Source organism: Chionomys nivalis, chromosome 1, assembly GCF_950005125.1.
Source record: "Chionomys nivalis chromosome 1, mChiNiv1.1, whole genome shotgun sequence".
NCBI classification, from domain to species: Eukaryota; Metazoa; Chordata; class Mammalia; order Rodentia; family Cricetidae; genus Chionomys; species Chionomys nivalis.
In genome coordinates this window covers 147,429,830-147,444,217 of record NC_080086.1, presented here as the reverse complement: position 1 = coordinate 147,444,217, position 14,388 = coordinate 147,429,830, and positions in this window count along the sequence as shown.

Here is a 14,388-nt window from a genome sequence, read left to right as displayed (position 1 = left end):
GAAAAGGGGGACATAACCACAGACACAGAGGAAATTCAGAGAATCATTAGATCTTACTACAAAAGCCTGTATGCCACAAAATTGGAAAATGTAAAAGAAATGGACTTTTTTTAAAGATAAGTACCATATACCAAATCAAGACCAGGTGAACAAATTAAATAGACCTGTAAGTCGTGAAGAATTAGAAGCTGCTATCAAAAACCTCCCTACCAAAAAAAGCCCAGGACCAGATGGTTTCAATGCAGAATTCTACCAGAACTTCCAAGAAGAGCTAATACCTATATTCCTTAATGTATGTCACAAAATAGAAACAGAAGAGTCATTGCCAAACTCCTTTTATGAAGCTACAGTTACCCTGATATCAAAACCACACAAAGACCCAACCAAGAAAGAGAATTACAGGCCAATCTCATTCTTGAACATTGATGCAAAAATTCTCAATAAAATACTGGCAAACTGAATCCAAGGACACATTAGAAAAATTATCCATTATAATTAAGTAGGCTTCATCCCAGAGATGCAAGGCTAGTTCAACATACGCAAATCTATCAATGTAATCCACCATATAAATAAACTGAAAGAAAATACCATGTGATCATTTCATTAAGTGCTGAAAAATCATTTGACAAAATTCAACACTCCTTTATGATAAAGGTCTTGGAGAGATTAGGGATATAAGCTTCATACCTAAATATAATAAAAGCTATATACAGCAAGCCAACAGCTAACATCAAATTAAACGGAAAGAAACTCAAAGCCATTCCACTAAAATCAGGAACACGACAAGGCTGTCCACTCTCTCCATACCTCTTCAATATAGTACTTGAAGTTCTAGCAATAGCAATAAGACAACTTAAGGAGATCAAGGGGATTCGAATTGGAAAGGAAGAAGTTAAACTTCGTTATTTGCAGATGATATCATAGTTACATAAGCGACCCCAAAAACTCTACCAAAGAACTCCTACAGCTGATAAACACCTTTAGTAATGTGGCAGGTTACAAGATCAACTCCAAAAAATCAGTGGCCCTCCTATACACAAAGGATAAAGAAACAGAAAGAGAAATCAGAGAAGCATCACCTTTCACGATAGCCACAAATAGCATAAAATATCTTGGGGGTAACTCTGACCAAGGAAGTGAAAGATCTATTTGATAAGAACTTTAAGTCTTTGAAGAAAGAAATTAAAGAGGATACCAGAAAATGGAAGGATCTCCCTTGCTCTTGGATTGGGAGGATCAACATAGTAAAAATGGCAATTCTACCAAAAGCAATCTGTAGATTCAATGCATTCCCCATCAAAATCCCAACAAAATTCTTCACAGACCTTGAGAGAACAATAATCAACTTTATATGGAAAAACAAAAAACTCAGGATAGCCAAAACAATCCTATACAATAAAAGTATTTCTGGAGGCATTACCATCCCTGACTTCAAACTCTATTACAGAGCTACAGTAATGAAAACAGCCTGGTATTGGCATAAAAACAGAGATATTGACCAATGGAATCGAATCAAAGACCCAGATATTAACCCACAAACCTATGAACACCTGATTTTCTACAAAGGAACTAAAAGTATACAATGGAAGAAAGAAAGCATCTTTAACAAATGGTGCTGGCATAACTGGATGTCAACCTGTAGAAAAATGAAAATAGATCCATATCTATCACCATGCACAAAACTCAAGTCCAAATGGATTAAAGACTTCAATATAAATCTGACCACGCTGAACCTGATATAAGAGAAAGTGGGAAGTAGTCTGCAACACATGGGCACAGGAGACCAATTCCTACGTATAACTCCAGTAACACAGATAATAAGAGCAACAATGAATAAATGGGACCTCCTGAAACTGAGAAGCTTCTGTAATGCAAAGGACACTGTCATTAAGACAAAAAGGCAACCTACTGAATGGGAGAAGATCTTCACCAACCCTGCATCAGACAAAGGTCTGATATCCAAAATATATAAAGGACTCAAGAAACTAGACAATAAAACTCTAATTAAGCCAATTAAAAAAATGGGGTACTGAACTGAACAGAGAATTCTCAACAGAAGAAGTTCAAATGGCCAAAAGACACTTAAGGTCATGCTCAACTTCCTTAGCAATCAGGGAAATGCAAACCAAAACAACTTTGAGATACCATCTTACACCTGTCAGAATAGCTAAAATCAAAAACACCGAAGATAGCCTTTGCTGGAGAGGTTGTGGAGTAAGGGGTACACTCATCCATTGCTGGTGGGAATGCAAACTTGTGCAACCACTTTGGAAATCAGTGTGGCAGTTTCTCAGGAAACTGGGAGTCAACCTACCTCAGGATCCAGCAATTCCACTCTTGGGAATATACGCAAGAGATGCCCAATCATACTACAAAAGCATTTGTTCAACTATGTTCATAGCAACACTATTTGTAATAGCCAGAACCTGGAAACAACCTTGGTGCCCCTCAATAGAAGAATGGATAAAGAAGGTGTGGCACATATATACTTTAGTGGTCTACTCAGTGGTAAAAAACAATGATATCTTGAATTTTGCATGCAAATGGATGGAAATAGAAAACACTTTACTGAGTGAGATAACCCAGACCCTAAAAGAGGAATATGGTATGTACTCACTCATAAGCGGATTCTAGGCATAAACAAAGGACACTGAGCCTATAGTTCGTGATCCTAGTGAAGCTAAATAAGAAGGTGAACCCAAAGGAAAACATATATTTATCCTCTTGGATATTCGAAGTTGACAAGATCATTGGGAAAAGTTGGGAGCGGGGGATGGGGGTGGATTGGGGAGAAGGGGAGAGAGAAGGGAGAAGGGGAGGATTGGGGAGAGCTTGGGGGAATGGGATAATTAAGATGGAGGAAGGGTGGATATGGGAGCAGGGAAGAAGTTATCCCAACCAAGGGAGCCATTTTAGGGTTGGCTAGAGTCTTGGCTCTAGAGGCATTCCCAGGTGTCCAAGGGGGATTTCCCCAAATGGTTCCGTGGGCAGCAGAGGAGAGGGTGCCTGTACTGGCCTTATCCTATAGCCACACTATGAATATCTTGCATATCACCATAGAACCTTCATCCGGTGATGGATGAAGACAGAGACCCACATCGGAGCACTGGACTGAGCTCCCAAGGTCCAAAGAGGAGCAGAAGGATGGAGAACATGAGCAAGGAAGTAAGGACTGTGAGGGGTGTGTCCACCAACTGAGACAATGGGACTGATCTAATGGGAGCTCACCAAGGCCAGCTGGACTGGGACTGATAGAGCATGTGATCAAACTGGACTCTCTGAATGTGGCTGACAATGAGGGCTGACTGAGAAGCCAAGGACAATGGCACTGAGTTTTGATTCTACTGCATGGACTGGCCTTGTGGGAGACTAGTCTGTTTGGATGCTCACCTTTCTAGACCTGGATGGAGGGGGGAGGACCTTGGGCTTCCCACAGAGCAGGAAACCCTGACTGTTCTTAGGACTGGAGAGGGAGGGGGAGAGGGAGTGGGGGGAAGTGGGAGGGAAATGGGAGGAGGTGGAAATTTTTAATAAATAAATAATAATTATTATGAAAAAAGGTTATTTTAATTACTGTTACTTTTCTTTCTATTTCTATACCAAATTAAGAAGTAGCTAAGTACCTAATTAAAACAAGATCAAATGGAAAGTCATGGGAATCTGTTGCTTAGTTTTAAAAAGATTCGTTATTACTTTCCTCTACCCTGTGTACCTTATGTGACAGAGTGTTGCATTTCAGCACTAATGTGTGGCTGTTGACACCTGTCTTGGTTCAGGTGAAACATCCTAGGCACAGCAAGAGCAGAAATTCAACGCCACAGTGTTCTAATACTCCCTGGTGATGAGATTTGCAAAATTACAAATAAAGGCAACCCTTCCTTGTGGAATTAGTACAGTTACAGGAAATATAGGTAAAAAGAATAATTTTACAAAATGATTTTAAATATGTTCCCTATGTAAAGTAGAACTGTATGTGGTTTACTTTCATAGATTTTTACAAGAAATTTAGTTAATATTCTTGCTGTTTGACACTTCTCTTCTGTGTACAACATAAGTGCCACTCATCAATGTAACCTTTAGGTAGATGGGCAGAGGAGCTTGGTTCAAGATGTATTGGTGTTTACTCCACTTGTTTTTCATCCTCCTTGTCATTGCAAACCATTTAAAAGCCTCCACATTGAGGTCAGGTGTGAAGATTGCAAGCCTTGTGTGTTCATGTGGTGGTCGGATAATCTCATAACTTGAGAGACAGAGGAAGGAGGAGAGATGTGAGTTCAAGGCCAGAACTGCCCGTGTAGCAATGCCTGAGCTGGTGTCAAATATCAGACCAGATAGTACATACTGACAATGTAGTGTTGAATGAAGAGGCTGATATTCAGGATACCGAAAACCACTTTTTAAGAATTCTTCTGTGATTCGGAACTCAGGTAATAGACGGCACTTAACTTGTAACAACATAAACAAGTTCTTTATCTGCCCATAGCTTCTTATTTCATTGCTTTCTCCTGAGTGAATTACATATATCTGAAAAGTTTAATTCATGACATGGACCAGTTCTTCAACGCATTTACATAAAAAGTAAAAATAGATCAATTTTTATGTAGATAATACATAAGCATTGTTAAGTGTATTTGAGGTGTAGGAAAATAGACGTGCATATCTAAATTTAAATAGGAAATAGAAAGATATATTTATAGGATAATTCCTGGCTTTCTGGAATCTGACTTACTCAGGTACTCAGGCCGACCAGGCTTCTGCTGCTCCAGTGAGAAGCTGAGTGAGCTTGTGGTCCTCTCTCTGTGTTGCTTTCCTTCCAGATGCAGGCAGCATAGTAGCCATTGGTTTACTATGAGAGATGGGCTTGTGGAAATGTATGGGGGAGGGGTTGTAGGAGAGGATAGAGCTTTATGCCCTGATGTCAGCTGATTTCAAGGCTCAAGATGGCTCCCCCTGTTGCTATAGAAACCGCCTGTCTAACATGATGCTACAATGTCTATGTTTGTGTCTGCTTGGGAGAAGAGAGATCTAGGTGTGGAGACAAGAGTGTTGAAATACATTACCTACACAGGAAGTCTGATTCACTGCATAAGTGCTACAATATTCAGTGTTTAACCCAGCCAAAGTCTCCTATTAAATAGTGCCTAAAATTTTACCTTTAATCTTTGTAAAATGAAAATAAACCCTTACCATTTGCACTATCCTTCTTGCTCTAACTCTATTTCTTTCTCTCTCCCTCAAATTTTTGGGATGTTTTTCTTATTGATACATAGTTTTAGAAAAATGCATAAATGTATGACTCCAATAGCCTGTGCCTGTTCAACGATGCTTGTATGTGTAGATGTCAGGTCTGAGTACTAGATACTGGATAACCAGGTAGAGGACTCATCCCTAGGGACAGCTAGTTCTCCCTCTATCAGCAATCCTCAGTTATCTATAGCTTTTTGTCTCAGGTTGCTTACCTATGAGGTTTCTGTCACCCACAAAAGCCTGTCCAACAGCACTGTCCTTGTTTCTGTCTCTTTTGGCTCCCATATTTTGTGGTTTCCTGGGTGTAGATTCCATGTCATTTCTAGGAGACACCCTCACTGTGTCTGTTACAATCAGTAAGGAAGACTCCAGAAAATCTGTAACCTGTGCTTCCAAAGACCATGAGGGGCAAGTCCAGAGATGCAACAGGTCAGCCTCTAAAGCCTCTAATTGAAGGAGCAGAGCACATTTTACTGTTCCTCTGACGTGGACTGTACCTGACTGTGTTGTGGCACCATGCAGAGGACATCAGTGGGAGTCCATTCTTCCTCATGTGGAGTCTCACTGGAGGACAATTTCCAGATGCTGGTGTCCTGAGATCCACACTGAACCTTCAGTTACTCCTCTGCCTCCCACACCTTCCTCAGCAACTCCATTCAGATTTTGGCACCAGATGGGGTTAGGAACAGCCCCTCCAAATTAGAAATTTTATCCCAGATTTTTATGGCTAGGTGAGGGATCTTGCCTACTTGGCCCCTTTCACTAAATTTTTGTTTTTTAAAGCAATTCCTGCAAATGTCAAAGACCATGGATGGAGGTTTACCGATCTTCAGAAAAAGGGAAGGGCCAAATAGACGTTTCAAGATCACCCATAATAGCATATCAACATTATATTTATTCAAAACTATATACAAAATATAGGAATGACATTCACAGTAAGACTGATGACAACAAGGCTTTAGACCTCTAAGGGATCTGTAGTCATCAGGTTATAACTCTGGCTTCTTCTAGGTGGGTTCCTGTGAAGAAACACAGGAACACATGTCTGGTCTTTGAATAGCCACCAAACGTGCCTCCAGAGGAGGAAGTTCAGGGTTTTCCGTTACACATTTTTATTAAAGTTATGTCTGTACTCCTGGGTCATGTCATCTTAATCCAGTGGATTACTTGATGTTTCTGATCAGGTCAGGCTGAGGGACAAAGTCAGCAATGAGAAGATGGGGAGACTGCTATATCAGGAAATGAAGATTTGGACACAGTCTGGAAGATGTGAGGCTGATGTCACATACCACAATACCAACTTTGGTTATTGTGGTCCTTCCATTTTTTTCTCACGGTGATGTTGGCCAACACAAACCTGATTGCTTGTCCTGGACCTATTAGAGAGAGCTGGGCACATAATGGCTCCTGGGTGTGGCCCACATGCCCATCTTGCCAAATCAGCCCGGAGTATTTATTTCTCTGGTGTCTCCCATACATGATGAAGGCCATGTTTCCTGGTCCTGGGTCTTCCATGGCGAGCATGTCTCCTGCATTTGATGGAGAGAACTCACATTCGACACAGGTATCTTGGTGGAAAGTGAGCCGCAGCCCACATTGCCAACCATTTGGGGTCTGTCATCAGCTCAGGAAGCCTTCCTTCTGCATTTAATATGTTTGGTGAAAAGAGTCCAGACACGGATAAAAATCAGTTAAAGTCAGTGTAGGGCCATCTGCCATGTAATCATTCTTGATATTAAGATATGATCATCTTTTTGATCACTAAGGATTGTGGGTCCTTGCCACATTCAAGACCATGGTTTGTGGTCCTGGCTCCCTTACTGTCAGCAAAGTACTGGGTCTTAGGTTAAAGACCTAAAATTTAACCTTGACCTGACTTACTAGTAATCAGGATGCTGGCAGGGCCCCATTGATGCCAGTTTATGGCCTTTGTCCTTATCTCATGCTTCAGACAAGCATCTCTTGGTGTTACAGTGTGTAGAATGTGTACATGTCCAAGGTCAGACCAAAGGTCAGACAGTTGTTCCTGACCTGGACACAGAGGATTTCCTGGGTGCAGCCCGCTTACCCTCCTTTCCAAGCTATGTCCCTGTCATTTGACATTCATGTGTGGTCCAGATTATTTCGAAGCCATGATGTCGCCTTGGCACATTTGTGAGAAGTTTGCCTGTGTTGGGACAATCACGACTATAACCCACAAACCAGAATGGAACCTAAAGGAGCTGTCAGATGATCTCCTTATTGATCAGAGTTCGTGACCTATGATCTGATGTCACTTACTGGTGAAGATTCCAATTGTCTTGGTAAACATGGATGGCGTGGCCTTGGTCACAAATGAGGCTATGGTGTGTTCAAGAAAATTGACATGAAGATAATGCCTGGCTTCAGACCAGGTCGTGGTTCTTGGGGCGTCCATTTCCTTTGATCCTTAGGATGGGGTTTGGGCCCTTTAAGGCCTGGCTCCTTTGTGGTGGGATTGTGTCCTGGAATGCAGGGAGCAAGGGTGCAGCCCGCACACCCTTGAAGATGATCACTCAGACTACCTGCGCTTCAGGAACAGACTGATTTCCTTTGAGGTTCGTTCATGGCCTGGCCCCTAGGTTAGTAGTCAGGTGGTCATCATCAGGATCTGAATCTTTGCAGATATAATGTGTCCAGGAGTCAGTTACTCAGAAGAGGACCAAATATGCACTAGTCAGCAATTCTTAGAAAAAAGGCTGTTGTGTGAGTTACATTTGAGATCTGCTCATTCCTAAAGATATCAGTTTAAGATCCTTTTAATTCAAGGTAAGGTTATGTCTGTCTCAGACAGCAGTAGGCACAGTATGACTCTCCTTTTCGTATGCTATGTCTGTATTGATAAATCATTTTTGTGATCCCCTGGCACATTACAGTGATGGTTCATACTTGCTTACATGTGTTGAGGGTGTGGTCTGCATGGAATGAAGCATGTGTGTGTGATCTGCACACCTATTGTTGAACATGTCAGCTTCCAGTAGTGATCAGAAAGAGAATAGTGTGGTAGAGGCCAAGATTATGGACGAACAAGCTGGGATATGTCTGCATTGATGTCTTAGCTGGATGTAAAATAGTTGAAAATCAGGCCTAGTCCCAGTATGCCTCATGGTACATGGTCTAAACACAATGTTGATTCACTTTAGTTTTGACTTTGGCACTCTTCCTTATGTCCTGGGATTATCGGGGAGAAGGAATCTGAGCCAATTGTCCCAGGGCTCTGTTTGATCTAGGCCCAGGATATTTCTGGTTCTGATAAACCTTGGACACACACCTTTTTGTGTGTTTTGTCCTGGCTTTGGCTCATTTTGTATTTTCGCACTTGTCTTCATGCTCCAGGCCCATGCTTGTTGAAGGTCAGGTATTGCCCCAGGCACACATCTCTTCTTCTTTCGGCCTGGGCATCTTCGGGTTCATGGAGAGGCCCTCACCTTCAACTTGTCTAGCTTTGGGCCCTGGAATCTACAGCGTAATGTATATACACAGACCCATAGCTCTTCTTTGGGCCCAGGAGTCTTCACTGTTAGGGGTGGGCCCAGGCCCACATCTCTTCTTTTTCTTTGGGCCTAAGCCTCTTCAGGATTAAGGATTCACCCAAGCTCATATCTTCACTATTTTAGGGCCGAGATTCTCCATGTTTAGTAATAGTACTTGGCCCGTGTGTCTTCTTTTCTGGGCCCAGGCCTCTTCAGAGACAAGATTAGGCCCAGTACCACATTTCTCCTTTATTCAGGCCAAGGGCTCCTTAGCCTTAGCGAATGACCCAGGCCCATAACCCTTCTCTGAGTCTGGGTCCCTTCAGGTTTCTGATCAGGCAAAGGGTCACATTTTCCTTCTTAAGGCCAATCTTCAGTGTGATTGATAAGCTCAGACCAACATCCCTTTGTTTTTGTGACTCAAGCCTCTTCATGGATAAAGATGGGTCAGGCCCACATCTTCTCTTCTAAGGGCCAAAGCACCGTCAGTGTTAGGGAGTGACCCAGGTTCATATCTCTCTTTTCATTGGTCCCAACCATCTTCAGTGTTAGGGAATAGCCTGAGGTCCACATTTATCCTTTCTTTGGTTCCAAGATTCTTCAGAGTGATTGAATGGGTCAGGCCACATCTATTCTCCTAGGGCCCAGGTCTCTTCAGTGTCTGGAATAGGCCCAGGACAACATCCATTCTTTCTTCTGTGCAAAGATTCTTCAGTGTCAGGGAAATACCCAGGCTCACATCTCTTCTTGATTTGGACTGGACATTTTCAGGATTAGAGGGAGGCCCAGGCAAACATATTTTATATGGCTTAGGTCACTGTTCATATGAGGTATTTGTCCAGGCCCATATCTCATTGTTTTGGTCCAGGACTGAAGAGGATCAGGTCTTTGCCCAGAGACATATTTATTCTTTGAGCCCACAACTCTTTACATTTAGAGATATACCAGGTCCACATCTCTTCTTCTATGGTCCAGGCTTCTTCATGGTAAGAGTTAGGCTCAGGACCACATCTTTTCTTCATTGTCCCAGGCCTCTTCATGGTAAGTATTAAGCCCAGGCTCACATCTCTTCTTTATTGGGCTGAGGCCTCTTCAGGGTATGTGTTAGGTCCAGGCCCACATCTCTTCTTAATTGAGACCAGGCCTATTCAGGGTAAAAATTAGGCCAAGACCCACATCTCTTCTTCATGGTGCCCAGGTCTCTTCAGAGTAAACATGAGACCCAAGCCTACATCTCTTCTTTATTGGGTTCAGGCCTCTTCATGATAAGTGTAAGACCCAGACACACAACTCTTCTTCGCTGGGCCCAGAGTCTTCAGGGTAAGTGTTAGGCACTGGCACACATTTCCTTTTCATGGGACCTAGGACTCCTCAGGTAGGCCCAGGCCTACAACTCTTCTTCATTGGGCTCAGGCCTCTTCAGAATAAAAATAAGGCCCAGGCCCACATCTCTTCTTCATTGGGCTCAGGCCTCTTCATGGTGTTAGGCCCACGACCATATCTCTTCTTTATTGAGCCCAGGCATGTTCAGTGTAAAAATTAGGTCTAGGCCCACATCTCTTCTTCATTGGGCTCAGGTTTCTTCAGTGTAAGTGTGAGGCCTAGGCCCACATCTCTTTGGTATTGGGCCCAGGCCTCTTAGGCTAAGGGATAAGCCCAGGCCCACATCTCTTCGTCATTGAGCCCTGACCTCTTCTGAGTAAACATTAGGCCCAGGCCAACATCTCTTCTTCATTAACCTCAGGCTATTCAGGGTAAACATAGACTGAGACCATATCTCTACTACACTGGGCCCTGGCCTCTCCAGGTAAGTGTTAGGCTCAGGGCCACATCTCTTCTCTGTGTGCCTAGGTCTCTTCAGGGTAAGTGTTAGGCTCAGGGCCACACCTCATCTTCACTGGGCCATGGCCTCTTAAGGGTGTTAGGCCAAGGACCACATTTCTTCTTCATTGGGCCCAGGCCTCTTCATTGTTATAGTTAGGCCTAGGCCCACATCTCTCCTTTATTTGGGCCCAGGTCTCTCCAGGGTAAGTGTTAGGCCCAGGCCCTTTTGCCTTCTTCATTGGGCCCAGATCTTTTTAGGGAAAGAGTTTGACCCAGGCCCACATCTCTTTATTTGAACCCTCTTCTCTTCATGGTAAGGGAATATCCTAGGCCCACATTTCTTCTTCATTCTCCTCAGGCCTCTTAAGGATAAATGATGGGACCAGGATAACATCCATTCTCTGGGCCTGGGTACCTTCATTCTTACCTAATGTCTCAGGCTTACTTGGTTACTTGTTTTGCCCTGAGCCTCCACAGAGTTATGGATAGGCCCAGGGCCACATCTCTCCTTTGGACCTGTGATGCTTCTGGCTCAGCAACTGACCCAGAGAAGAGATGTAATGTAAAAGGTGGTGTGGGCACCACAGGCCAGCTCTACTGTTTTGCCCAGGCAAGGTCCTCTATTCCGATTGTTGTAGGGGGCACATGAGGGACAAGCAGGGTCTGCTCTCCTGCTCTCATGCCCTCAGGGCTGGCTAACTGATGGAGGAGTTACTTTCATTTAATAAACTGCCTTGGCCCATTTATAGGCCAGCCCTTAGGTGGGTGGAGTAAACAGACAGAATGCTGGGAGAAAGAAGCCGAGTGAAGGAGTCGCCATGATTCTCCCACTCCAGACAGACGCAGGTTAAGATCTTTCCTGGTAAGCCAGCTTGTGGTACTACACAGAATATTAGAAATGGGTTAGATCAATATGTAAGAGCTAGCCAATAAGAGGCTGGAACTAATGGGCCAGGCAGTGATTAAAAGAATACAGTTTCCGTGTAATTATTTCGGGGCATAAGCTAGCCATGTGGGCGGCTGGGTGCCGGGGACGCAGCCCTGCCGCTCTTATTACAACAGAGTGGCGCCCAGCGTGGTAATGAACGCCACGGAAAAGCTGAGAGGGCTTAAAAAGGAGAGAGAGAGAATTTAAGACAGCTTTTTGCTGTTTGTGGGTTGCGTGTCGCAAAGAAATTGTCCTGACTCACCAGCAGGAAAAAACTGGCTGTTTTAAAATGCCGGCTTTCTGGGCTGTGCCGCCATTGCGATCTCTGTTTGGCTCCTGCTGGAGACAGAGCTTTTGAATGGATCATTTGGAGTAAAGTGCTACGTTTTGCTTGATGGCAATGTGGACTGCTGTATGCCTGGAACTGTGTGTGCCTCAGGGGCACCAAATGGCTCTGAGGCAGGAGCGACTCAACTCTGCCATGTTGAACTGTGCTGGTCTCAGGCAGGAACTACCGTAATTACTGTAATAACAGCGCAGCTAAGGTTTCTACTGGGCTGGACATAAGCAGTACCGTATTACCTGTATATGGTGCAACTTAAGTTTTTAAGAACTGCTTAACATTTTAAGAAATGCTCCTGGATAGTAAAAAAATGACAGATTCACAATGAAACAGATTCAGACATAAAAGACCACTAAATGAGTCACAGTGTTGGATGAATGTACGTAGGCTTGGGAGAGAGAAGAAAAAGAATATAAAGAATAAAGTTAATGTCTTAAAAAAAGGGGGTAAAGTCTTTAAAGAGACAGAGTACAGATAGTTATAGATTAAAAGAAATAAAGAAAAATAAGCCACGTAAAAATGGAAAATTCACAGAGAGTCTGGATTCTTTGTATTATTGTGTTTTCTTTAAAATTTTTGACTGTGAAGGAGCTAACTACCGAGAGACATTTCATTATATGGGTTGCCAAGCTAAACCAGAATGGATACAAGGGTATTATGATTTCAGAATATGGGTCTAAGGATATGATGCTTTGGAGAGGGTCTTCTTTTGTTTTCACAGAGGATGAGATTCTGTGGATTGCATCTGTACCAATATGGTATGATAGACCACGCCCTCCTGAAAGGTTGCTGTGAACACCTTCAGAAAATTACTTCACTCAACTGCCGACTGAGATGACCCTGACACACAGGTTACACCATGAAAGATCTGAATACAGCGCCCCCATTCAGCAGGAAGCAGTTTGGAGAGAAAAAACTGCGCCCATGTTCCCAAATATTGTTTATAAATATTCTTTTACATTTAAAGGGGGATATGATATAGATATGAATAATTTGCATTGGTGTGGATTTGAAGGTCAATTTTGTTATATGTATATGCATATTTCTAATCTTGATTAAGGTATTGTGATTGTATAGTTCATTTAAAAATGTAATGTATATAGGTTGTTAATGGATAATCATCGATAATTGTCAAGCTTTTAGTCATGTTAGATTTTCTAGATGTGCATAGATATATTTCAGTTAGATAGACATTCTTCATATCTTTCAAAGACTGCAGAATATGGCATTTAAAAAATTTTAATAACTTAGGGCTTTTCATGATGAGACACGTCTGCTCCTGGCAGCACCAATCTACTTCAAGAGGAAGATGGACACCGAAGAGGCTCCTTAAGGAGTTTGATAGCCATTTGGGCAAGAAACTGCTCTTGCCTGGACTGTTGCATAAACTGGACACAGAGAACCCCCAGAAAGAGGACTGCTGAACTTGCCTAAAGGTGAGATGGTTTTTCGGGGTTCCTGACTCATAAAAGAGTCTGCGAGACATTCTGCAGGACACAGCAAAAAGTGACTGAACTGTCTTTGGAATTTCCTGCTTGATGAAAATGTCTGCTGGATACTATGGGCCTGAAGGCTGAAGATGGATGCCCCAACGGTACAAAAGAACTTTGGGTGACTGTCCAGGCAGTGAGATGTCTCTGTCATTTCTAGAGTTTGGGATCTCTTGTTTGCTTAGGTAATATTATATCCTTCTGGAGTCTTTGATGGAGTTGAAAAATGGTTATAGTTATAGTTTTCCTTAGTTATGATAAGAGATAAAATAGATATAAATATTGTAACTGTAATTCTTGCTTGATAACCGTTTTGTTATATGTAATTTTACTATGTTAAAGTTAAAGCCTTTCTTTTTGTTTAAACAAAAAAAGGGGAAATGATGGAGGAGTTACTTTCATTTAATAAACTGCCTTGGCCCATTTATAGGCCAGCCCTTAGGTGGGTGGAGTAAACAGACAGAATGCTGGGAGAAAGAAGCCGAGTGAAGGAGTCGCCATGATTCTCCCACTCCAGACAGACGCAGGTTAAGATCTTTCCTGGTAAGCCAGCTTGTGGTACTACACAGAATATTAGAAATGGGTTAGATCAATATGTAAGAGCTAGCCAATAAGAGGCTGGAACTAATGGGCCAGGCAGTGATTAAAAGAATACAGTTTCCGTGTAATTATTTCGGGGCATAAGCTAGCCATGTGGGCGGCTGGGTGCTGGGGACGCAGCCCTGCCGCTCTTAATACAACAGCTAACCTCTGTCCCTTCCCGGACAACAGGGTTAGAGCTCTAGGGTGCTGCCCAGGCAGGGTGTAGGGCCTGCTCCCTTGTGTGCTGCAGCTGGTATAGGGGAGCACTTGGTCTCTCACTTGCATGACCCTGGGGTCAGCTCTCTTGCCTGCCATGGTAGCAAGGGGTGGAGGAGGGAGGGTATCTTTTCCTTATCTGTGCCACTACATGGCAGAGCAAGGGTGAGGTAAGGTCACCTCTGTTACTATCTTGCCCTCAGGGCTGGGTCACTGTGTCCTTGACCACAGGCTCAGCTTTAGTGTGCTTCCCAGGTGAGGTGCACG